Genomic DNA, 23,983 nt, shown 5'->3' with positions numbered 1-23,983 from the left:
CTGAAACTGCTCTGCTTTTCTTACCGTGGTAACAACTCCTCTCTGATTACGTTTAATATGTCTGATTTCTCTCTGTTTGGCTTCTTTACGCCACAACCGAAAGGAATCAAACATGGCCGGCCTTGATTTCCTTTTGAACAATTTCGCTTCAAGATTGTCTAGAATCGGGGTCTCAAAACTACCATGAGGTGGCCAACTAAGGACACCATCCTTTTTAGTATAGCGAATCCAATACTCATTGAATGTAATTGGACCTAACCCGTGTTTGCTATGCAGCTCATAAGTTGGAGTTCCAACCGGAGGTATCGGACACGAATCCTCCAGTCGGGAATCCGCACCACAACGTCTAAAACAACTGAACAAAGTACTACGGCCAGGCATCTTGCACACCAACCGAGTTTCACAAACTTCAAGGGTTATAGGATTAACAATGTCCCTGCAAAGAGCAAAAACCCTCGGTTTTTGGCGACTGCAGACGTCAAATATCACAACAAAGAACCAAGTACTAAGAACCACAAATGCAATGGAACCATGCAACAACTAAGCACCCACAACTAAGGACTCTGGGAGCGACCCACAAATACTTAACTCAAAGATCGATGGCGTCACCAGGAAGGCCCGTCAATCGTCTCGCTGTACCAAGGTCTACGCCAGGCGCCAAAACAGGTCTACATTCAGGGCAGCAGTCCGTCGCAGCCGTCAGGAGGCGGGGATCTTCGCGGGAAAAGTCGTCGGGCCACTTGTTTCGACAACAGGATCGATAAAGCGGGGTGCACCTTCCCTCGGAGATTTCACACGAAGTTCCTCACGATCGTCGGGCTTGGACCGGTACCACTGATGCAGCCCCACGTGGGCGCCAACTGAAGGACTGGGTTTTCTTAAGACCCAGCGGTGCCAGTGATAACACCTAAAACCTTTGTGGGTAACCTGTTCCGGCATACAAATGACAGAGACACGGGACACTTCCTTCGGCGTCAAAGATTCGAGGTTCATTACTGCAGGGAACACAGAAGTCACAGGAAGTACAACATGTGTAGGTTCGAGGAGTCTGATTCGACTTGCCTCTGTGGATCGCTCCTTTTATACAGTTCTAATGCATTGAACATCATAGTACACAAAGGTTTACAACTCGGTTCCCATCGTAAAGACCATAAGGGGTTACTTTCATGTATTCAAGGCCCGGAACATAAGTACAGAAACGTTTGGTGGTTCCCAACTGTAAAAACCCATCTTTCCACCATTAGTACATTCCAATCAGCAGTAAACAGATCGAGGAAGGGACAGAAACAGGTGCAGAGGAAGACAGAAACAGTGGGGAGATCGGAAAGGGTGTAAAAGGGGTGGTATCGGGAAACACGAGCTGCAGGCATCAAAGGGGACGTGCCTAATGAATGCACAACTAAGACAATAGACCGGCACGGCAAGATGAGCCTCGACCGGGGCCATCTGCCTTGCAGTGCCGTCCCCCTCATCATAAAGACACTTTCAAAGGAAACGTGTCTTCCGCAAGAGTTTGGGAATCCCAGGGTCGCGAAGCGGACAGCGTCCGTTCGCTGGCTACTTGAGGGCAAGAGACAAAATGGATGCCGCATCTAAGATGGAACCAGTGGGCTCGGATGTAGAAACCCACGAAACAAATGAACAATTTAGGCTAGCACAGCGAAAACGCGTACACCCACTAAACTCGTCATTTGCGGTTCATAGATACCAGACTCTACCATATTCGTACGAGTCGAAAACACCACTTACGATCGTCACGGAACCTCAACTGGCTATGGGACTCAGGCAGGTCCTGCTGAAAATGTACCTTGGATGGAGAAAGGATTGGTGTTGAAGACGCAATGTATTGGTTCCAATTCACAGAGTCGGGTTGATCTGTCCTTATGATGCAGGCTCTGCGTCGCTAACGATCCTTGCAGTTGGGTCCTGCACCTTCGTCAAGCTGCACAGGGACGTTCTTGGATTGACACTGCTTTCTTTTTTTTTTTTAAATATATTTTTATTTTTCATCTATGATACAGTGTCCAATCAGAAGAAGATTACTTAATTACAACTACCCCCCTCCCACCCCCACCCATCGAGACCGGAAGAACCATTAATGTATTAAAATAGGCGCAAAAACACTGCAAGTAGAACACAGAAAAAACGAAAAAGAGAAAAATGGAAAATAAAGAAGGCACATAAACGATGAGGAGCATGATGAGAGGGGATTAAGCAAGTAGCGAAAGAAATTAGAAAATAATTCTTTAATAGATTGTTAATTATCTCCCCTGGTCATGTTGTCCTTGCTGCTCAATCCAGGTAGAGAATTTCCCCCACACCTCCGAACCTATCTTCCTCTTTCTTCGTCCTTTCTTGGTGTATATTGCCTTTTCAAAGTGGAATGTAGCAACCAGTCTGGCCAGCCATTGTGCAAAAGAGGGGGAGTCAGTGTCTAGCCAGCCGGAGGAAATACAAATCCTCCATATTGCCATTGCTATGAAAACCAGCCCTTCCTCCTTAATCCTGAGTGAATCGGATTGAGTCCCCAGAAGAATGGTCGTAGGGTTTTACACAATTGGTTGGTCATTTATTTCACTAAGTAAATTTTGTATTTTAAGCAAGGTTGGGGCTAGTTTAGGACAGGTTGCAAAAATGTGTATTGAATCTGCCCCTTCGTCGGAGCATCGCAGGCATAGTGTTACTTTCCCGGATCCCCATTTAATAATTTTATTTGGTGTCATATAAAGAAAAAAAATTGTTTTAAAGTGTTGTGCTTGTAATTTAGCGGAAATTAATATCTGTTGTGATAGAAGCAAAGAATTATAAAAAAACTTTGAGGCAACTCAAGTTTGACCTGACATTTCGTAGAGATGGATTCTAGGTCATCTGAGGTTTGCCTATTAAGCATTTGGTAAATACTTCCAATGCGGGGGATGGTGATATTACGTAGCGCATGTAGTAGTTCAATTTCGGCAAACCCAGTAGTGCCACCCACCTTCCTGGATAGGTAGCCATGGATAGACAAATATTTAAATAGGTCTTGACTTTTTTGTTTGAATTTAGATTGTAGATCTGTGAACGATGCAATCCCCCCAATTGTAATCAGGTCCCCAAGTTTTACTATTCCAGCCCTATGCCATTCACAGAGGTAAGAAGGACTGAAAATAGCTGGTAAATTATTGTTATTGATTATGGGAGAGTAAAAATTAAGTCTGCCAATTCCAAATATTCTCCGGATATGGCGGAATGGCACTGCTTTTTGATAGGTGCAAAGTTGCTACTGCGTCGATTCTGATGGTTCTGGACAGCAAATATAACAATTGAAGGGCCCAGTACAGGATTGACACCATGTGGCATGGCACCACTCACAGATGACAGAGTTCAAGTGATGTTACAGAGTTTCAGTAAGTCTTTGATGGCCCTGTGGGCTTCATAACAGGTGGCAAGACAGCTAGCCCTTGAAGGCACTCCAGGTTTAGAATTATTAGCCCAGTCCTCGTCCTCAGCAGGGCAGATATCAGCAGGCAGCAGCACAGCAAGGCATAACATCAGTTCCTTCAGAGGAGCAATAAAACAGAGTGGCAATCATTGAAGCATAGCAGTCTTTACTTTTGGCAGAGTTCTTCACAGGTCCTGCAGTGTACTGTCTTGGTAGGGTAGAACCCCAGTACTTATACCCAAATGTGCTTTAAAGTTGGGGTGACTTCAAAGCAGGCACTTGAAGTGCACAGGTCCCCTTTCATCCCAGCCTTGTTTGCCATGATTTCTGAGGGTGGTATTCAGCCTTTTGTGTGTAAGTGTCAGCTCCACTCTCTCTTGTAGTCCAGGAAGAGCTATCAGCATGCAGATGAATACAGATGACTTCTCTGTTACACCCACCCTTCTTGTGTTTGTGGCTGTCTAGAGGTAATGCACAAACTGTAGCTGTCACGCACCCCGGACCTGTATTGGAGACAGGGTCAAGGAACACAGAGCAATTGAAGCAGAGAAATGTACACTTTCTAAAAGTGGCCTTTTGAAATTGGTAATGTCAAATCCATCTTCATCACTGTAGAGAATTTCTCATTACTTTTCTAAAAATACTAAACATAATACAGCTACTCCTTTCTAATCAGGAATAACAGCTTAAAAGTGTTTTGAGTAATTCCCAATACTAGCCTATGAGACGATCAGGCCTCACAGTAGTGAAAAACAAATTTAGCTGTTAGTTACTACCAGGCCTAACAGTAGTGAAAAACAAATTGAACTATAAAACGTACATGTGCTACCTTTTAGTTAAAGAGTATCCTGCTCTTGGGGCTACCTAGGACCCACCTTTGGGGTGACTTTTGTGTAATAAATAGGGGAGCTTATGGCTTGGCAAATGGTTTTTATTACCACGCCACAGTGGCAGCAAACCGCAAACACAGGCCTTGGAATGGTAGGGCCTTAGACAGGTTTGAAAAGGCTACTTGATTGGGTGGCACATCAAGTTCTGCAGGCATATAGTAGCATTTAGATTACAGGCCTGGGTATATGGTACACCTCTTTACAAGGGACATATAAGTAAACTAAATATGCCAATCATGTATACACCAATGTCCAGGGCCGGATCGGGAACCAACAACGGCCCTGGCAAACTGCTTGGCCTACCCCCGTGGGGGTAGGGAGATGCAGCCGAGCTGTTTGCTAGGGCCGGTTTTGGCCAATTTTGTTACAGGGGCGCAATATTGCCGGCCCAAGTAACAAACATGGCCTCCCACCCTGGCGGCCCGCAGGGGAAACGCCCGGCGTCCGCAACGGCCAGTCCAGCCCTGCCAATATCACCATGTTTAGGGGAGAAGCACATGAACTTTAGCCCTGGTTAGGAGTGGTAAAGAGCTCAGTCCTAAGGCCAACAAAAAGATACAGCAAACAGAGGAGGTTAGCAGGCAAAATGTTTAGGGGAAAACCATCCTAAGGATGACAGGTCTAGCATGTGTGTATTGAGAATCATTCATATCACTGTCTTGATTTATAAATCGCTGAAGGTAGTTCTACATATAGGAACATGTATTTACATTTCAGGCTACATTTTAGGGTACTCCATACAGTTACTTACAAAGTTACTTACAAAGTTTTTTTGATTCTTTAAAGCCACAGATTTATTTCTTACCATAAAATGTGTATTATTCAAGATTTTGACAAGGTACTTCAGACGACATGCTAGAAAAAGAGAATTGTGATGTCATTGGCCAAATACAAAAATAATTATTTCTTGGAGTTCTAGTTGTTACAGAATCAACAGCGCAAGTTCAGTCTAGCAGTAAGAACAGATAAGAATAAGATGCCGAGTGTATATCTCCTGTCCCAGTCCTCTTCTTCTAGATGTACTGCCGAGCACAATAAATAATCTTAGCATGGTCATCATTGGGTCGAACAAAGTGTGGATACTAGCATCACTACTTTTGTATCTGGTTTGCCTGGTTAGTGTAACCGTGACAATGACCACTGAAATGGTAGTGAGAATGCCTATAGGTATAGCCTGTGTGTATTACATCCCTCCCTAATTGTGTTTCTAAAATAAATGTTCAATTTGTGCTTCAGCACTTACTACCAAAAGGCTGAGGTTAAGAGTGTAAATTAGGTGTGAAATTCCTAAATATCCTCATATTTTTTGCAATTTTAGGGGAAGAACTTTCTAGACCTGGAAATGTTTATTGCAGGTGGTGATAAATTAGAAGAAAAGTTAAAAGTGTAAATGCACAATTTTGTTACATTTACTCCTCCAGAGTATGTGTCTGCAGATAATGCCCAGGTGCAATTGTGGTGCTATCACGATTAAGCATGATCCTTTATGAGTTGCACAGACTTCCACGATTATTCTGACGACCTTTGAAAACCCCCTAAAAGTCTGAAATGTTTGCAAAGCCTAGGTTAAAATCTATGACACAGAGATTTCCGTTTTTTCGTGGTTTATTATGCATTGCCATTAATATTTGTATCTGTAGTAAATAAACAGTCCATAAAGTACCATGCTTGTACACGTTCTTGAAGTTGACCTCCAGCATTTTACTGCCCGATTTTAATTTTGATGACTATGTTTTTTTGTTAAGCACGTTTAGAAAAGATTTCGATATTCACATCGATACTGTTTCAATTAAAATAAACAGCCACCTTTTTTTAAACAACTGCTTATGAACTGTATAGTTGCTACATTGACCTCTGAAAACAGTGTTTCTTTCAGTAAGGTATTAATTATGTCTTTTTCTTACCCTCTGCAAATGCAACAACAGAAGATACAGTAATTTTTTCATGCAAGATACTAATTAAGATGAGTATGTATAATTATTAAACAGAAAGCTATTGAATTTGAATTGAATAGTGCACCTACAGGCATAATTATACAAATTGAAAAGGAAATAGCACAGCCATTGATATTGTGTTTTGAATGTAAGAGGATCAGATTTAATTGACTAAGCTTTGAATGCTACTATACAATCGCAATAATGTCATAAAAAGTACTAAACTATTACCTTTCTTTTTTTATTGCTTTCTCCTGCTAGTCTTCACTACTCTTCCTTTGTGTCATAGGTTAGAAGCAAAGACTCGTATCTGGAACCCAACTCTAGAAGGAACTGACTCTTACACCTTCATTTTGATATGCATATTTATTGAACCGGATAAATAATGATACCAGGCGGTAAGGTATTTATTCGGTGCAATAAATAGAACCTATTATGCGTTACTGGGAAATGACAAGTGGATTTTGATGTTGATTTTTTTATTTTATTTTTTATTAAAAAGCTTGAAAACATTCACAAATTGAACACAATATACCAAATCAAATTTCAAAGCTTTATTCAACAGCATGTCATAAAAGCAATTTTACATCCTACACTACACAATAAATACTACAATATAAAATTCATTACTTTTTTAAAAAACTCATTAAAGCATAGTGCTGTCATGTTACAATTTTGGAGACAATTTATACATAATAATTAAAAATGTGTTCAATAAAACATGAATTTTTGAAAGCTAGTCTATAATAAACGATATCAGTTAATTCATCAAGCCGTGTCTAGCTGTTGTAAAGTGCGGGTGCGTATAGTTCATGACCAACCTAAACATTTTGCCATGGCAATTGCCAAGCAGGGTGTGCAATCCTATTCCAGCATTCTTAACGCCTCTATACACCTGCGTGTGCCTAAGTTTAAACACACAGGTCTAATCCACTTCCGTCGTGGGCTTGCATAAAGGGGACAAACAAACAGTATATGAGCAATATTCTCAATCGAATCTTTACAATGGGGACATTTGTCGTCCTGGATAGCAGACCATTTGCGGGTAAACGCCTTTATAGGAAGGGTCCCGATTCTAAATTGAAAATACAATTTTCTATCAAACGGCCTTTCAATAATGTCCCAGTATGGCTCACAAGATGGTAAGGGTTTGATATCCAAAAAACGTCCTGTTAACTTTGTGTTGGATCCAATACTATAAGCGGACGACCATACCATAGATTTCTAAAGCTGGGGTGATTGGCTTGGTCAATGAGGCTTTATGTTTATGGGCCACTACACCAGCCAGCTGGTGGAATTTTAAGACAGCCATGTCGATTTGGTTTTTCCAGCTCATATTACACTGAAGGGATATTCCTATGTACGTGAAAGCCTCAACCTGTTCTAGGGTAGTAGCATTAAAATTAATTGAACCCTTGAAAGTGTTCCGGTGGTTCAAGCACATGAACTTGGTTTTGGAGGTGTTTATCTCAAGTCCACGTGTTTGACAGAACTCACAGAAAGCGTTAACTGCCTTCTGGAGCCCACTCGGTGTTCGAGAAACTATGAGCGTGTCGTCCGCAAACATGAGGACAGGCACGCCTGCCCCTGCTAGAACAGGAGCATCGGTGGGAGAGCAGTTCAGATGATCTACAATGCCGTTGATGTAAATGGAAAACAGTGTGGGTGCCAGGACACACCCATGCCGGACCCCACGTTCGACAGGGAATGTGTCTGTCACCTCACCCTGGGCCCCCCACCTGATTCTAGCATAATTGTTCTCATGTAAGCGGACAAGTAGCGTCAACAGTTCCAGGGCCAACCCAGCTTCGGCAAGCACCCTCCAAAGTTTAGAACGAGGAACTAAATAAAAAGCTGATTTTAAATCTACGAAAACAGCGTAAAGAGTTCCATTAGTTAGCATCACGTTCCTCCAGTATAGAGCCATGAAAAAGAAAACCTGGTCAACTGACCTTGTGCAAGGACGGAACCCAGCTTCATAAGGGGATAAAATATATTTTTCTTCTATCCAAGTTTGCAGTTTGTTTTGCACTAGTCGACCTATTAACTTTTGGGCAGAGTCTATGAGACTGATAGGTCTGTAATTACTAGGTAATGATTTGTTTCCCTTTTTAAAAACTGGAATTATTTCTGCACCCTTCCATGAAGTCGGTATTGGTGCACCCCTGGCCACAGAATTAGCTAGTGACTCAAAGTACTGACACCAAGATGGACGATCTCTTAAGAACACATCAGCAGGTATGGCATCCATTCCTGGGTCTCGGCCCCCTATCACGCAATCTAGCGCTATACTGACATCATTTTTAGTAAATAACTGACATTGATAAAAAACTGTAGGAGGTAGTATACTCTTGCCTTCCGCTAGGTCACGAGCGTATTGTGGTTTGAAGAAGTCTACCCATTGGTTTTTGGCAACATTATTTTGCGGGGGTTGTGCCACCCCCCTCTATCCCACTTGACCAAGGCCCAAAATTGGCTTTGATTATTTGCATCACAGGCGGATTTAAGATCACGCCAGTGGGCCTCATCCCACAGTTTCCTGGCCTCTTTTGGTACCTTCCTATATATATCCCTCGCCTTTCTCACACCTAGGATGTTCTTGTTTCTAAGTTTGGTGCTGAGATTCTGACGGACAACTCTACAGGACTTGAAAAACTCCTTGAGCTTGGTAAAAAAGTTCATATGAGCCTCAAGCATGATTTCAGGGAAATTTTGATTTGTAGCATATGAATTTATCTTACCCACTTCTTCGACCACCACTTTTTTAAGCTCCTCCAACCTCTCTGTATTCTCAATTAATCTACCCCATTTTATATTGCGTAGGTTATTCGTGGCTACAATATCTAAGGTGACTTTGCCACCCCCATGATTTGATTCTCTTAGCCCCATATTTGCTTTAAAGACCATACAGAGAGGGTTGTGGTCACTCTCCATCCTGTTTTTTACAGCCATATCAATAAGCCTGTGCCATTCTCTAATATCCACTAGGAAATAGTTTATTCGGCTAGAGAACCTACCATTATCAAATGTTTTGTTCCCCTGACGATCTGAAGGGGTGCGTCCATTAGCTGCTCTGAGTCCTCTTGCTAGACATAAGGCCTTCAATTGTATGGCCACCGCTGACCATCATCTGACTACGGGCAATTCTAGCTGGGGGACACCCCACTTGCTATCCTCCTCTTCTGCTAGGATTTGGTCTTCTTGGCCAAGCGGTTCAAATGTGGTGTTGACACCACTCCCCACAATAAAAGACAGCTGTGTTGGGAGTGCTTCGAGCTCAAGGTCAAGAGCAGCGATTACTTCTGATGTTTGACCTCCCGCTACTCCCCTGGCATAGATGTTGAATATAACCACCCCCTGCCCGTTAGCCCATGTAAGGTTAACTGACAAAATGTCATCTAGTGGAGAACTCCTTTGCTGGATTCTACAGCATAATGTTTGGCGGACCCAGATTATCAGGCCCCCTGATGGGCGACCCTTAGGATTTTTTGTAGCTGGGATTTGGAAATTAAGATACCCTAGGTGATGCACTGGGGTCACTGACCATGTTTCCTTAGAATGTCAAATTGATCTATAAAGTTACACCATTCTGGTAACGACAACTTGTTAGTGATTCCAGCAATATTCCAGGAAAGAAAAGACAACCCTGCCTCATCTACTTCATCTACTGCTAAGCCTAGAAGGGCCTGAGATGTTAATATACCTTGGGTTTCATCCTCCAACCCTGGTTCTAATTCTAAATTAGTACAATGATAACCTAATAGTTCGGGTGAAGATGCAACTGGACCAGGAGCAAAACGTGGTACTGTCAAGGTGGAGACCGACTGTGGCTCGGAGTATTTATTCTCCTTTCTATTTATTAAAATAATTGGATCATCTACCCTTTTCCCTGGGGTCAAGGAAATAACATTTGTAAGACCAATCCCCTTGTCTATGGGAATATCTGTTCTTTTAAGCTCAACTGGTTCATTGAACTCCACACTGTCTACCCTCTCGAGTCAATCACATTCGTTCAAGTCTGAAAGTGCTGCAAATCTATTTTCAAGACTGATTCCCCATTCACTGGGTTGGGGACCCCTGCCCCACTTATTTGACACCGGGTTCCACTTTGTCTTTAGTATACTTGGATTCCCTGTGCTACCTCTACGATAGAAAAAATCTAGAGTTAGCGGGATGATGCCAGTGCTCCTGCTTTGTGGGGGAAATACATTTCTCAAGACATCAGGGAGTACTTCAGGACTTAGAAAATGCAGAACTACACAATCTCCTTAAAAAATTTTCATACTATTCCCTATCCATTCCACCCTTCTTGCCATAGTAATTTCCCCGGCTAACTGCTGTTTATCCCAAGGGGATATCATCATGTTATTAGATAATCAGTGAAATGCTTTGCTGATCAGGGAATATGTAGGTTCCACTTGACCCGGCTTTAAGGGAGGCGCATTTGCCAAGACCAGGACAAGGGGGGAGGCCTCTACAATGAGTTGGACCGGGCCTTTCTCTATACCCGTCCCAGTGGATTTTAATGGGTGGTCTTCATTGACTGTTACCTGCACATCGTTTGGTACTGGGTGCTGGGTAGGGGGAGGATTTGATACCACTTCATCCCTACCCTCTGGCCCAACCCCTGGGACATTCACTGTTGGTTCAACTCTGTTTGAAACTAGAATTGGTATTTTACCCACCTCCTCCACAGACTTGTTTATGAGTCCCCCTAGCCTATTTACCTCTGCTGTTAGCTGGTCCATTTTAGCTACCAACGGTTTAATAATGCATTTGATCTTGGAATCAATCATACTCACTAGTTTTTAATTTGATCATCCTCCAATATCTCCTTCCCACCATGCTCCCCAATTGCCTCTTTTGTAGCCATATTTTTGGGTGGAGAGGCAGTCCTTTTCCTACTAGAGCGTAACCCACCACGTTTACTCTGGCCCTTTCTACATACTCTAACTGCTCTAGTTACAGGCATGGACACGGGGGAGGAGGAATTATCTACTATCATGTTTGACTGATCTAAGGAATCATTGTTAGGATTAACGACAATAGGTATATTTTGGTCGGAATTGTCATCAGGGGGAAACACAATATTTTGAGCATCACTGCTATGCACCTGTATCGGGATTTCTACCAGGTTATGTTCTGGCAGGGAGCTCTGTGTGGGGGTAATAGGTGGAGAACTCAAGCCCAGTGATATCCTTCTCGTGCTGTTGATTTTACTCACTACCTGCACTAGGTAATTGTCCATAGTATTAGAAACAGAAGAAGACTTTTGTTTGGACATGTTGTACACAGTGAGATGGTAGCAAGCGTGCGCTGGTAACCCTAGGGCAAACAATGAATAGCAATTGCCAATAGAACGAAAGCACAAAAGTACCACAAAAATATTGGCAACAGTAAGTCTTACTATGAGGATGCCACAGATGGGCCACGACAACGACAGACAAGGATCCTGGCCCAGCCCAGTCACGGTCAGTCTCGGACTGTCTTAGACTGTCCGCCCTTTGTCCGGGCTTCGTCCGGAGTCCTGCTCGCGCCACACTGAGCGTTACACTGGCTGTTGATATAGGAGAGCGTCGCACACGGGGGCGTGGCTACCAGGGGGCGTGGCCGAGATGACCGAGGCTGTGCAGGGACTCCTGGGCAAGAGAGTCCCTGCCAGGCACCAGCCCTGTAGCTGCAGTTGGCTCCCCGACTCTTGCTCGATCCACAGGTTTTGTTTTTAGGTCAGCCCCCACCTGGAGCCACGAAGCGGCAACAACAACAAGGATCCACAAGGTGTGGTAAAGAGGGCAGCCCCAGGTCAGTTTCCACCTTCAGTGTTCGAAATGTAGCGCGAGCGTCCCACCATGTCCAAGGAATACGCTGCTTTTCAAGTCCCGGTCAAGCGGAGCGTGGCTACCAGGGGGCACGGCCGAGATGACCGAGGCTGTGCAGGGACTCCTGGGCAAGAGAGTCCCTGCCACGCACCACCCCTGTAGCTGCTGTTGGCTCCCCGACTCGTGCTCGGTCCACAGGTTTTGTTTTTAGGTCAGCCCCCACCTGGAGCCGCGAAGCGGCACCCGCAAAGCGGGTGCGACGAGAAGTGGCGGCAACAACAACAAGGATCCGCAAGGTGTGGTAAAGAGGGCAGCCCCAGGTCAGTTTCCACCTTCAGTGTTCGAAATGTAGCGCAAACACAATATACAAGAGATATGCAAGGAAAACGAAAAGCAAGAATTAACGGCTGCTTCATGGCAATCTAATACAATTGTCATAAATCCTATCTTGTTTTACAGAGCATGATATCAAATATAATGAAGCATAAATCAAGAGAATTCAAGATAAAGGAAGAAAGGGAGAAAGAGAGAATTTTTTTTTCAAAAAACCTAATTATCCAACAATTGCCTTAATGGTGCCCATATTTCTAAACCCCTCTCCCTTCTCCTCCTGCCACTTCTCAAAAACACGGCTGGCTCCAAATTATGGAAGGCCAGTATCCTTGCTCTCCCATTCGGAAGGGTAGGGGAGACTGGATTTATCCATTCAGAAGTTATACACAACCGCAATAGTGCCATTGCAATGGACAGTAAGGTAGATTCACAATCTGATCTAACTCTGTGCGATTCAGAGCCATTATCACCTGCTCCGCCGTGAACACAACCGGAATTTTTAAAGAATTATTAATAAACAACTGAACTTCCTGTATAAATTTGACCAACTTAACACATGAGAAAAACATATGTATGTCATTCACAGCAGGCAATGCGCACCTTGGACAGCACTGTACACATCACTGCTCCCCCATTTAGATATTTTATTGGGAGTATAGTATAAGTCGAATAGTGCCATATAGCTTTGGGATCGAAGGCTCCGTGAATTTAAAGCTGAATGTGAAAGCTCCAGAGCCTGGCCTACATCCGCGCCAACTGTTCCGAATTTCAAATCCAACTTCGAATTCTGGATGTGAAGGCCATCCGGAAGACCCGACAGCAAACTTTGATACAGGGTCCCAATTCTAGCCTTCCTCAGGATCATGTTCATGAGTGGCTGTTTGCCCAGTGCGGTTGGAGAATTCTGCAGGAAGGGAACATATATAGCTACGCAATTGTAGGAATTTAAAAAATGTGTGCGTACCTAAACCAAATTTATCTTGCAAAAAAGAAAAAGAAGCCAAATTGCCATCATGTGCTAAATCCCCCAATGTAAGGATACCATGAGATCTCCACCTTAATACAACTGAATCCTGAAAAATAGAGGGTAACAACCTGGCAGCAGCAAGTGGTGTGAAAATATTTATTTTAGGGATCGACCATTTCCGTCGCACCTTCTTCCCAACTGAATACATTGCTTTTGCTACCTTGAACTTGGTCTTTTTATAATAACTGGGCTCTAAGACTGAAGAAAGAATCCCTTTAGCCTCCTCTCCCAACCCAATTTTGAATATGGAGGGACTGAGTGCTGGTGGGAGTGGGGAACGTAGGCCGAAGAGAGGCTGAGCGAGATGTTGCAAGAATGCCGCCCAGTTATACAACAAAAGACTATGAACTGCCCACCCGCCCCTTTCCAGTGGCAGACACATTCATTTAGCGGCCCTTCGAGGAAGGCGGTAACCCCATAAGAACCTATTACAGCATCTTTCTGCACTATTGAGGCTGGACTGGGCAAATTCCAAGGGGATAGTCCTAAAGATGTACAAGAATTTCGGTAAGATCAGCATCTTCAACACATTCCTGCTGCCAAATAATGATAGATGCAAGTTGTCGAGCCTACAAGGTGTGGAACAAACAGTCCCTAATATCGGTAAGATGTTCATCTCTGGTATCTGCTCCACTGCAGCCGTGATTTTAACCCCCAAGTAAGTTGCAACTTGGACAATTGGTGCCTCAGAAGGACCCAAGGTGGATGACTGAATCACCTGTGTTTTCTGGACTTTAAGTTTGTACCCTGATATGCGACCAAAGGATTCAGCCTGTCTCTTAATTTCTGGAAATTCTGATGAAACATTACTAGTTAAGACAATTAAATCATTTGCATATGCCAGAACTTTAAATTCGACCAGGTTTACCCTTACCGGAATAATTTTGGAAGAGAGCTCAAATTTTCTGATAAATAAGTCAATATAAAGGGCAAATAAAAGAGGCGAACAGGGACAACCCTGACGGGTGCCCCTATTGATGTCAAACAGCCTCGCTTGCAAACCTGAGATAGCCAGAATGGCTTGTGGGGCAATATACAGCGACTGCAGCGCAAAGCTAAAGCTATGGGAGAAACCCTTCCAGCGCATAGCTCTCCTTGGAAATCCCCACGCAACCCTGTCAAACGCCTTCTCGGCATCCAACAGGATTGCGCCAAGGGGAGATCAAGTAGCTTGAGCCCAGTCCAGAAGAGCTATGCGACGGACATGATCCACCGTATCTCTTCCGGGGATAAACCCATGCTGACGGATAGAGACTATGGGAGATATCACTTTTGCCAATCTAGCCGCTAGTATCTTAGAAAATAGCTTGCTATCAGCATTGATGAGCGAGATTGGACGGAATGATGCAGGTTCCAGCTCTGGCTTATCCTTTTTTTTCAGCAAGATAATCGTTGTAAACCGCCAGGAGTCTGGAACCCTGCCCTGCTGTGCATCTCTCAAAGTTATTAGAAGATCCTCCCTAAGCTCCATCCGAAATGTGCTATAAAACTCCAAAGGAATAGAATCTGGACCTGCTGCCTTGCCGCTAGCTAATGAATTTAGAGCTACCTCTACTTCTTCCCACTCAATGGGTGCTGCTAGTATCACATTTTGGTGGTCCAAGAGTCTTGTAGTACCAAGTCCTTCAGTAAAGGAGGCAGACTCTGATTCTATCACTTGCGCGCTAACTTCTTCAGTATAAAGGGATTGATAGAATCCCGAGAAGACTGACAAAACCCCCTCTGGGGTTTCTTGGATTACTCCCTGCGCATCCTTGATCTTATCAATGCAATTAGACATAACTCGCTGATGAAGCCGCTTCGCCAATACCATACCTGATCTTTCGCCATGCTCAAACATCATTGATCTATACTGTAGGTATTTGGCAGCGAGATCCTGGCCCAAGAACTCAAGCAGAGAAGCTTTAATACATGCAACCTGTATCTGCACCTGAGATATATCGAGCCCCCCAAAAATAGCAGCTGTGAGCTGAACCTCTGCATGGCGTAGTTCGTCCATACAGCTCTTAATTGTTTCTTTTATTTGCTTCTGACGAAAGAACGAATAGCTTTTAGTTTCGCCGCGAACAGCTGCCTTCAGTGAGTCCCATACTATGATACTAGGGGCTGAGCCTCTATTAATATTCAAGAATCCAATGACCCAGGGCCTCATATGATCTAGATATGGACCTTCTAGCAACAGCTTCCTCTCAAATGTCCATAATCTAGGACTTCTCGCATACCCTGTCAAACAGCAATTGATGGTCAATAAGTTATGGTCCGAGATAACTCTAGGGGACATAGAGATTGATGTGGCTTTGGCTAATTGATTTGAAATAAAAACATTATCTAACCAAACCATTTTTATGAGGGGCAGAGAAATATGTAGTGCCATCTAAGTTTTTGCAGTGATAGAACCAGAGATCGGTCATATGATGTTCTAGAACTAGAACATGTAAGGCTCTGTATACTCTTGGTTTCTGTCCAACATAACTCTGACCCCATGCCACACCGAAATTTGCAGATAGATTGATGTTGAAATCCCCACACAGGCATAAGGGCTGGGGCCATAAAGCCAGCTCAACATTTAAGTGCTCTAGTACAGCAGGATCGTCCAAGTTGGCATCATACACCGTGCAGAGCGTCAAAGAAGAGTGGCAGATACGCAGCTTCGCTATTGCCCATCTCCCCCCAGGGTCTTGACTAGATCTTACTCAATATAGCAACCCCCCGTATCATAGAGGACTGCTGTGAGAATACTACTAGATCACACCCAGGGATTCTGAGGCAGTCCCTCTTGTTCCAGGGCACATGAGTCTCCTGTAGGCAGAGTACTTCTAGGTGCAGTGCTTGAATAATACGTGCGAGCAAAGCCCGCTTTTTACCATTATTGAGTCCGCACACATTCCAGGAGGCTATATTTACCTTAATTGACCCCATTGTGTAAAAATACTGTAGTTCTTACATGATGTAATCTTTCATTGCCATGATTGTCATAGTCGAGAAAAAAGTTTTTCAAGCTTTTTATTTTTAAATGCGCCCATACCCCAAGCCCTACCCTCCCACCCAACCCCCCCTCTGACTGCGCCCTCCCCCACCCACCCTTGCCCCTACTCCTACCACCCCCAACACTAGGCAGGAACCGAGGTTCCAGTGATGGCGAGACTGGTATTAGCGAAACCCCCCCAAGAAATGCTGCTATCTATGTACACACAAGAACAGACCTTCACGAGAACTGCTCTCTAACAAAGAAACCCCTGAGTAAACCAACCACAAAAATTACTTTTAAGCAACAAAAAGAGGGGTTAATTCATATTCAAAAACCTAGCAAACTTGATTACTTCAGTCCATCCAAAAATGCATTAGCCTGAATCTCAGATTCCAAGTATTTTGTCTGACCGTGGTGTATGATTTTGAGCTTTGATGGGAAAAGCAGAAAGACCTGTGCCCCCTTGGATGGGAAAGGAGTGATCAACTGACGAAGCTGCCACCTCCGTTCTACTGTGGCTGGGCATAAGTCTGGCCTTACGAAAAACTGACAGCCTTTTCCCGACCTTTGCCTATCGGGCCTGGCTAAGTCGTAGATTCTTTCTCTCGCTAGGAAATTTTGCATGCAAATCATAATTGCGCGGGGTCTATTCTCTGCTTGGCCTATGCGCTGCTTCAATTTGAAGGGGAAGCGATGAGCTCGTTGAATCTCCAATCACCAGTCCCAGTCTTTTACTTCAGGAAAAGCCTCTGTGAATAAACTGAAAACAAATTGACGAGTATCTGACCCCTCCATCCCCTCAGGATTTTGATACTTAACGCACAAAAATCTGCATGATATGGCAAATATTGAATGCTCTTCCACTGTTACATTTTGGCAGGTTTAACTGCTGAAATTTAACAAAGGTTGATGTATTAACTGCATCACATATTCATTTGATGCGTTAAATACAACCAAACTCATAATTCCAAACCCTGCACATACAGGGGTTCACACCAGTGGTCGTAATCGGGCATTGCAGAAGTAAATAGGTCATTGTGATATTGGGAAGTGAGCAGGACTAAATGGAAGTGATGCAGTAAATGGGGCATGGACGGCAAACACAGGGCTATTTGCTTATGGTCTGATAAGAAAAGGTAATTGTGGAAAGATAAAAGAGGGAGAAAACATGAATAGAAGCAATAATATTTACTACTGAGATAGAAATCTATGAGATATGAGGTAAGGAGGATGTTCACAAGTGAGAAGGAAGCTGTGATGTGTGGGGAAAACACAGGGTTTTTGAGAAACAGGTGACATTTGCAAGGAAAAAGGGAAGGCAATATGGATGCCACAAGTAGGGGCAGGAGGGAATTAACAAAGCACTTGTTTAAGTGGCATGGGAACTGACAGTAGAGGAGAAGGATTTGAAATAAAGAATTTTGGTATGATGTGATAAGGAAAGAGAGGGGAAACATAGTTATAAGAGGGGTTTAAAGAAAGGAGGGAGGGATTGAACAGAGAAGAGTAGGCATCGAAATACAAATGAGTTTAGAAAGGCTGAATGGAGTGTGTGGTAGGAATACAAGGGGACATATTAACGAGAGCTTTATCTCCGCTTTTTTGGCTTTAAAAGCCAAAGAAGCAGAGATGAAAATATCGCCCTATCAACAACAGGGTGCTAACATGCAAAATCGCATGTTAGCACCCTTTTTCACTACGCTTCCCTTTGCATCTCTAATGAAACGCAAAGTGGGCGTTCCATAGCAAAATAATAGGAGAAATGTTGCTAAGCGACATTTCTCGTATTATCAAGCTTCACGCTAACCCTGTTAGAGACAAAAACTGACATCCCTTTTTAGCACAGCTGACTTCTCTTACTTCTTGAGTTTGTTGTATTCAGCATTGCAGAGAAAAGTGAATCTTACACTATTTAAAACTTTGAACAAGGTAAAACATGTATGTTTCATCCGTTGCTTGTAATAGTGCCTCTACTGCTCACAGCTACACTGAGATCAATACTTCTGGTATCATTAGCAGTTACATTGGCATGCATTTGGACTCTTGAGCATGGTTAAGTTTCAAGTTTATTTGCATGAATAATTAAAACCATTGCAATTCATATGCCTCTTAGAGCAATAAAACAAGTCAAATACAAAACGGTAAAACTGCACATGCCCTGTTGTTTACCTTATTATGAGCCATTAAAATGCATTTATATAGAGGGCTAAAACTAAGCGAATATGGTGCAGCAATTAAAATAATACCTGGCCATCGTTTCCCTGTTCAAATAAAATCCAAGGGAACCTGGATAACAATAAGATTTTAAGAAACAAGGTTACCTAAACATTCTCCATATTCTCAGGCCGCAAAGACTAAGGTAGAGGACACAGGTAGCTGATGAGAACATGCAATTTGAAGATTGAAGTGCAATTTCGCTTACACATCAACCTACAGGATTACTATTAAGAGTCCCTGCTGCTGACCTGACCAGAATCACCTGGGCCGCTCTCCCTGTTGGCTACGCCCCCCCTATCAGTGTTAAAACCACCAGAACTCCGACCTTCGTGGGATTCTATTTCCTTTGTGCCTGTATGCTGGGACCGGACCTTTGCTGCTGGTGGAGCTTGTCAGCGCTTGAGAAATCCTGAGCGCTTTTCTCTTCACGAAGCGCTACCTCTTGCCGGACCAGCTTCGCGGGTCCCGCTTCGCGGGTCCCACTTCGCTGTGTTTGCCCTCTGAGGACGCTGGGGAGCAGGTCTCTCTAAAGACTGTTGTGGGCATTTATAAAGCAGGGCTGCGAGCGTGTCAGTTGTTGGACTCCAGTTCCCAAGATCCCTGCTGCTGACCTAACCAGAATCACCTGGGCTGCTCTCCCTGTTGGCTACGCCCTCCCTTGCTACTCCCCTATAAAATATTGAACGCCACTACCGCTGCGCGGGAGCGCGCCGGGAGAAGCCCGGGACAAGGGCGGGACCGACTGAGACCGACAGAGGCCGATTGAGGCTGGGCTGGGCCATTTCTCTTTATTCTTCTGCTTCTGGATTTACTGAGTTTTTTATGTTTATTGTTAATTAGTGGAATATATTGTTTTTATCCTAATTTGTTATTTTGTGGTGACATTGTATATTGTCTCTCTAGCAAAAAATGACAACAAAGAAATTGAGATCAGGAAGAGCATTAGTTGGTAGAGCTTGTTCTAAGACTAAATCCAACCCCTTGCGGAATAGAGATGGGTCAGCTTTACAATTAAAAAGTAAATGTCAACTTTATTCTTTGTGAGACAAGGGTAAGGATAAAGTAGAGCGGGAGGGGTCCTTTGCTGAAGATATTATTATTAACAACAAAGAGCAGGTGAGGGATCCTGTTGTTACTAAAAATGACAGTACCTTATCGGGTATCGTTGCCCTGCCCCCTACAGAAGATCTATTTTATAAGAACCAAGAAGGAGACCCCATCCATTTGCTTGAAATCCAAGCCAAAGCCGTAAGTGTTGCAGATTTAGGTAACACCTCTGTTCTTCCTGCCGTGGCCGTAGTACATAACTTTCCCCCTCCTCTTAAGGCAGACCAGAAAATTCTTTGCATTTTCTGCCAGAGGACTTCACCTTACCAGACATAAACCTTGAGTCCCAGAAACGATTAATTAAAGTACAGAATTCCATTATTTCACAAGATATTGTAGCTACTCTTATGTTACATCTTTTTAGTAGTACTCCCTCAAAAAACTCCGAGTTCTCCATCTCTGAAATGAGCTCTTTCCCTAGCCCCGTTCATATCCAAAATAAAGATCCCCTTAACTCTTATATATGAGAAGATAACGTAATATCTAATTCCTTGTCCTCTTTAGAGCGGCTCATTTCATCTATTTTACAGCTCCTGGAAAAATTAGTCAGTGGGTCGGATAGTGTATTTGATACAGTAACCCTGATTTTAAAGGCATTGCTGAGTCATAACAAAGGATCAGAAGGTGTCACCCATACAAAAATAATTACTCCAACAAAAAATCCCAGTAAGGAAGTAAATGAAAAATTAAGCATTAAAACAAATCTTGAGGTACCCCTATCGACCACAGTTTCAGATCCTCTGGTTAAAACTCATGCAGCGGTTATTTCTGAATCTTCCGTATACAGGAATGAGAATCCAATCAATGGTAATTGTGTGGCATTTATTAACCAAGAGATTGAGGCTTTGATACTTCCGGACGATAACTTGACCAGCATTTTACCCCCTATTTTTCCTATTTTTATTCCTCAAACAAAGAAAGAAACACCAATTCCCACTGTTTTCCCGGATAAGGTTTCTCCGATAAAGGAGAAAAAACCTGAAACAGCAGTATCAAAAAAACAAAGATGCAAAAAAAGAAAACCAAACCGTAGATTTTATAAAAAAAGGCAAAGGAAAATTACCTTTGAATGCGAACAAGAGTCCTCTTAGGATAATTCTAACCTCGAGGTCTTGGAATCTAATTTGTTACATGACTCAGTGGGAACATTAAAGTTGATCCCCACAGAGACACAACATGAATTTTTATCTCACACAAACCAACCATGTTCCGATGAGCAGATCAAAATGGTGAATGATCGAAAAGCAAAATCAATTCTCGATCCCAAATTAAAATTAAATCTTAACCCTCTGGCTATTCCCTTCTCAGATGTGGTCGCAACTGAATATGAATCCAAGACGGTGCCTAAGAATAGAGAAAATGTGGACACTCTTTTCATGGATTTCATACCTCTCTTCGATCCAGATCTTATATTAAATAGATCTGCATTGGTTAATTGCTTTCGTGAAATAGAGAGCCTAAAACTGATCCAATCCGCAGACCTAGATGTAATAACACTAATAAATTCAGAGAGTGGAAAGACTGCAAGGGTAAAGTTTTATTCCAAATTGGTAACTAATCATGTCCTACAATGGGCCGAGGAACTTCAAATAAGAGGGATTGATGTTGATCCTTTCTTTCCGGCCAAAATAGGAAGCCGAAGACCCCAAAAAATGCTAACATCTCAGGGTATAAATTCCGGTCATTCAGATGGATCCTCTGTAGTGACTGAGGAGTTAAAAATTTGTATATCAAAAATGAGCGACATGTGATCATAAATAATCCTCAATCTATAAAACAAATTAATGTAAAGGAGGCCGATTTGGAGTGGAGTTGGTTACCCGCTTTTCTATCAGACAAATCTGGTTTTACATCTAGAATGAATTCTGATTTTTAACGTTAATTTAAAAATAATATCGTGGAACATTGCTGGACTAACCCAGAGCTCAGAAAAGTTGTTATTTTTGCATTCTTTAGAGGCAGATGTGATCTGTTTGCAGGAAACTTGGTTGGTGGAGAAATTCCCGGTTGGAAAAGATTATTATGTATTAGAGGGTAGTGCCACCCCTTCTACAAGAGGGCGTGCGAAGGGAGGACTAGCCTGTCTACTGTCCAATAAAATTAATTGGAATTATTCCCATTACTTAGCTCCGAACAAATTATTTCAGGCAATAACTTTAACAAATTTAGCTATGGATGCCCCTCAGAACTCACTTGTGATAATAAATGCCTACATACCACCAGATATAAATTATAACCCTGGTATTAAGACGATTTGTTCTTTTATACTGAATCTTCAGGAATCTGTTTCCCCCTCATATTCTATTATTAGGAGACTTAAATGGCAAAATATCCAATAGTGCCCTGGAGTTATTCAGGAATAAGTTAAAGGAGGAAACATTCCAGATACCTAAAGCCATATTTCCAGAGAACATTAAAACAAACAAAAGAGGGAAACTAATCTTGGAGAGTTCAGCCGAAGTAGATTGTATTATAATCAATGGAAGGCTCCCTTCGGATAGTCCCGCTCATTGTACACATAAATCAGGGAATGGTGGTTTGATCCTTGATTATATGATAGTAGATAGCTCCTTCTTTAGTTCTCTGATGGACTTGCATGTACTTATTACTGATCTCAGTGATCATAATGTTTTGTCTGTTATATTGAATGTAACACCATTTCAAAGGGATGCATGGAATTTCGGGGATGACTTATTGAATTTTAATATTAAAAAAGGGAAATGCTATTGGAACCCAGGGTCTATTAAAAGCTTGGCCAATATATTAGAATATACAGCAGAGAACCTACTCTTATGGGAAGGGAGAGAGCTACTATGTTTTACGTCCCTTTTACATACCTTAAAATCTAAAGTAAAAAAGCCTCCCTCTGGAAAGATAATTCCAAAAATCCCCACTGACCGCCGTCACCTAAATACAGAAATAAATAAATTGGTTAGGGATCAGTATCTCTCCTTTATTCCTGAAAGTAAACAAAGGATAACTCTTTTGAGAAGAAGGAGAAATAGGATAAAGGCTAGATTAAAACGGGAGAAAGAAGATGCCCTATGGGTTAAACTCTGTGAGGCAACTAGGAGTGGGCAGGCAAAGACCTTTTGTTCACTAATTGGAGAAGGATGCGGGGTAAGATCCAGACCCTTTCCGATATCTATTAATGAGCAGTCATGGGTTGATTTTATCCAGCATCTATATAGCGGTAATGATGTGATGTTTGATTCCGGTAAGCTACAGGAGGATTTGTTACCCTATGGTCCTCCGTCTGAAATAGAAATTGTTGCTGCAATTGAAGCTCTTCGTACATCTGGTGCATTGGGCCCAGATGAAATTCCTATTTCTGTGTTAAAATCACAAAGTATTTTATGGGGAAAAATTTTATATCCAGTCTTTAAAACTTGCTTTACCAGAGGCATCGTTCCGCATTCCTGGAAAGGGAGTTTATTGATTCCTCTCTTTAAAAAGGGGGCTAGAGATTTACCTCAAAATTACAGACAAATTGCCCTCTTAGATGCCATTGGTAAGGTTTTTGCTAAATGTTTACCAAATTTTTTAAATGACTGGGTATCTGCGACAGCAATATTACCGTTAGAGCAGACTGGCTTTAGGAAACAACATGGTACCCTAGACAATCTTACTGCTCTTCAAGTTCTGACAGAAAAATATGTCATAGTTCGTAGAGGAGGTGTATATGGTGCTTTTATTGACTTCTCTACGGCTTTCGATAAGGTGGACAGATATTTGTTGTGGAGTAAGTTAGCTAATCTAGGGATGCCCTCTAGTTTATTAAGGTTAGTTATTGCACTGCACACAGACACTTGGTGCAGAGTATTAATGGGTGGCGAGAGAGGACTATCTAGGGTTATACCCACGATTAATGGACTTAAACAGGGCTGCTTATTGGCTCCTCTGTTGTTCTCTTTATATATAGCTGACCTCCCTCAGGCTTTATTATCATCTAGTAATGGTATTGCTCCAGTTCTAGGGGGAACCCCAATAGTGTGCCTAATGTACGCGGATGATATTTTAATTTTGGACCTTACCCCAAAAGGTTTGAATGGCCGCCTACACGCACTGAACTCCTACGCTGAGGCCCATTTTTTAAAAATAAATATTTTAAAAAGCAAAATAATGTGCTTCCGGGAAAGGAAAAAATTCAAATATGACAATTACCACTGGTCTGTTGGGGACGAAAGACTAGAAGTAGTCAAATCCTATCCTTTCCTTGGAAAGATTGTCACGAGTAGTCTAAGTGACAAAGCTCATACTGAGAATA

The sequence above is a fragment of the Lissotriton vulgaris genome, chromosome 8 (genome assembly GCF_964263255.1).
Source record: "Lissotriton vulgaris chromosome 8, aLisVul1.2, whole genome shotgun sequence".
Classification (NCBI taxonomy): Eukaryota; Metazoa; Chordata; class Amphibia; order Caudata; family Salamandridae; genus Lissotriton; species Lissotriton vulgaris.
This window is presented reverse-complemented; position numbering follows the sequence as displayed.